Below are 3518 nucleotides of genomic sequence, written 5' to 3'. Positions count from 1 at the left end.
CGCAGAGCCTGGCCAAGCCCCGCCCCACGCCCGGCCCCGGCATCCGGGCAGCGGGGCCAGAGCCGACCGGCGCCTCAGCGCCTTTTTATGCAACCTGTGCTTCCCGGCTTGTGGGCTGGCCCAATCAGGTGTGAGCTACCAGCTGACTGGTGCTAAACGGTCCAATCAGCCGCAGGATTGAAAAACAGTCCAATCAGCTGTGTGGGCGGGGCAGCCTGAGAGCGGCTATAAGCAGGGCTGGCGGCGCTCAGACACGGGCGGGGGCGCGGGCTGCAGGCCCCGCCTCTTCTCTGGGGGCCCCCGAAGGCGCCCCGGGGCCCGGGGTCTCAGGGCGTCGCTTGCTGCAGGTGTCGCCCCACCACTCACGCAGCTGCGGGCGCCGGTGTCTCTCGCCGAGCGGCCCGCGGCGGCCCCCGTGGCTGGTCGGCGCCCGCGGTGAGCGGCGGGCGGGAAGCGGCGGCCGGGGGCCCTGGCCGGTCCTGGGCGTCCGCCGCCCCGTGCGCCCTCGCGCTGCCCCTTGGCGGGCCCGGCCTCGGCCTCCCGGGCCTCTGGGCGGCGGGTCCGCGCCCGCCCGTCCCCCGCCTCCCTCGCGCGCTGCCCTGGTCCACGCTCACCCGGCCCGAAGGCCTCGCCCGGGCCCGACGACGTCCTGGGGGCGGGGGGGCCCGGGGAGGCGGGAGCAGCTCCGCGGCCCGCGCTGGGGCCGGGGCGAGCTGGAGGGCGGCGGGCGGCCCGAGCCGGGCGGGGGCGGGAGCGGGGGCGCCGCGGGCACTGCCGGCCTCCGCTGCAGGCCGGAGACAGACGCCACCGAGGCAGAGACGCCCCAGGCCGCCCCGGCCCCCACGCCGGCGGGGACAGGCACCCGGGGAGGGGCAGGGGCAGCCGGTCAGCAGCGGCGCGTCGACGGCGGGTCCAGAGTCAGCGGGGATGGCAGCTGCACGGGGCGGCCACGCGGGCCACGGCGGCCTGTCCCTCCCCCGCCCCCCCGCCCCCCTCCCTCCCCCTCGGTTCCCTCCTCCCCCCGCCCGTCCATCTCTCGCCTCTGCCCCCTTCACCCGCCCCGCCCTCTCCTCCCGCCGTGACTGCTTTTCCTAAGATTCCATTCAACGCACACCCGGGATCTGAGTCTCTGCAGACCAGCCTGGCGTTTGGAAGCGCCCCTGGGCCGCCTGCCGCGGGCCGGGGCGACACCGGGACACCCCGCGCGGGCCCCCGGGCGGCTTCTGTCCGCGGCCCCACGAGCTCGGGCCGGCCGTGCACGGGGACAGGACGTGCGGAGCCCGCGGCCACAGGGCGGGACCCCGGAGGGCAGAGCGAGGACAGCAGGGCCGGCAGGGGCCACAGCGTGTGGCCGGCGGGCGGGGGGGCGGGGAGCAGCCCCCACCTGCGGCAGCCCGGGCAGCGCCCGCTGCCGAGGGCCCCACCGCACTGGGCCTCGCCTGGCCCCGCTGACTGGCCGCACCTGAGCGAGAAGCTGCCCTGCGCTCTGAGGCCGCAGACGCGGCCCCTCCTCGTCATCACTTTCCTCATGGCCTCTTGGAAGTCTTTGTTCCTCAAATGGTAGATGCCGGGGTTCCGCAGTGGGGGGACCACGGTGTAGAAGACGGAAATGATCTTGTTGATTTCAGGGGACAGGTGGGCTTTGGGGCGCACATACATGGAGATCGTGGTCCCGGAGTAGACGGTGACCACGGCCAGGTGGGAGCCGCCGTGGAGAAGGTCTTCGCGGGCCGGAGGCGGAGGGGATGCTTACGATGGCGGCCACGATGAAGACGTGGGACACGAGGGTGGGGAGTAGGCACACGCGCAGCCGGCGATGGACAGGGCGAAGATGACCATCTCGGTGAGGTAGACGCGGGAGCAGGAGAGCCGCATGGAGGGGCAGGTAGCAGAAGAAGTGGTTGACCCGGTTGGGGCCACAGAAGTCCAGCCTGAAGATCATCAGGCAGGGCAGGACCCCGTGCCCACCCCGGTCACCCAGGAGACGGCCACCAGCTTGGCGCAGGTCTCGGGGCGCATCAGGAGGGGGTAGTGCAGGGGGCTGCAGACGGCCAGGTAGCGGTCACAGGCCATCGTGGCCAGGAGGAAGCACTCCATGGCCCCAAAAAACACAAAGAAGTAGAGCTGGGCCATGCAGGCGGGGAAGGAGATGGCACGGCCCCGGGACAGCAGGCCGGCGAGCAGCAGCGGCACGACGGTGGAGGTGTCCCAGACCTCCACGAAGGACAGGTGCTTGAGGAACGTGTACATGGGCATGTGCAGCCGCCGGTCATGGCTCGCCACGGCAATGATGACGACGTTCCCCACCACCGTCAGCACGTAGATGAACAGAAAGATGGCAAACAGCAGGGACTGCCACTCGAGAAGGTTCTGGAACCCCAGCAGCTGAAACTCAGTGACAGCAGACACATTTGGGGGCTCCATCGCCTGCGGAGGGGAAGAGACCTTGGAAAGCACTGCGGACAAGGCATGAAAATCCTCGGTGCTATCTGGAACATGAGAGACTGTCTTCGAGCACTCCCGTCTCCACGACAGCTTTCTGGAAGAACGTGCGCGGCTCCGCCTGGCTTTTAAACCACTGTGGTTTCAACCCGTTAGGCGAAAGGGGCGCAAGAGTTGGGGAGGGCCTCAGCAAGCTCCACTCACCAGGCTCTCTGAGATCTAGAAGTTTCAGTTTCAACACCACAGGTGAGAAGGGGCTCACTGAGCCAAACACAGGAAATACAATTAATAGCCGGGCCTCCCTGGTGGCGCAAGGATTAAGTCTCAGCACTGTGAAGCTGTCGCCAGCCACTAAGGCATGAGTTCAATCCCCGGCCAGGGAGTGACCCACAAGGCGAGACAGACCTCTTCTGTCTCCCCGCTGCTCCCCTCAGCAGCGTGTTTCAGTAGAGCTGCCTGTTCTGCTCCCCACTCTATCTCTGGTCTCTGGTAGATCCTCTCACCCACCCACCCCAACCTTTGGCCTGTACCCCAGTTCTTGTATGCATAAATAAATAAACCTTTAAAAAATTAATAGCTATGTTTTCCTGGAAAGGGCTTGGGCCCTTTCCTCCCACAGGTGACCCTCATCTGGAAACAGGTCACACCTGGCCCGTCTCCCAGCCCCGGGAGACTGTGTTCTGCCCTCAGTGTTTATGGACACCTCCTCCGGGCACTTGAGCATCTGAGTGTGTCTGTGTGTGTCTGTGTGGCCAGGGCTGAGCCAGCCTGCATCTCCACTGGTACCTTCTCACCCAGGTGGACACCAGCTTAGTGATCGGACTTTGTGTCCAGTCAACAAGTCACCCCTCCTTTTTGTCAAGGTCTAGCCTAGTTCTGGATGAAGCCAGCATCCACCTGCCATCAGGGGCTTCCCTCACCAAGGACTGAGCGTGATGTCACCTCTGTAATGCCCAGGCCCAGGACTCCAGCCGCAGGCCCTTCCACGTCCCTCCCTCTCCCCTAGTGACTATTTCAGGCGCTTCTCCAAAACCTTCCAAGACTTTTTGTGTGATGAAGCTGAAGTACCCAGAGGC

The 3518-nt window shown here is 66.9% G+C and overlaps 1 pseudogene across 1 annotated transcript; it reads right to left on the bottom strand.

The window, feature by feature from the left end:
• Positions 1-225: 225 nt before the first annotated feature.
• On the bottom strand, positions 226-2424 carry LOC311188337 (olfactory receptor 11L1-like; annotated as a pseudogene). The gene is made up of 2 exons: positions 1115-2424; positions 226-649 (listed from the first exon to the last, which is right to left on the bottom strand). The product of its transcript is annotated as an olfactory receptor 11L1-like (transcript).
• Positions 2425-3518: the final 1094 nt, after the last annotated feature.

This window comes from Talpa europaea, assembly GCF_964194135.1.
Source record: "Talpa europaea genome assembly, chromosome: 2".
NCBI classification, from domain to species: Eukaryota; Metazoa; Chordata; class Mammalia; order Eulipotyphla; family Talpidae; genus Talpa; species Talpa europaea.
Note: the sequence above shows the minus strand (reverse complement) of the source record. Positions and strands in the feature narration are given on the sequence as shown.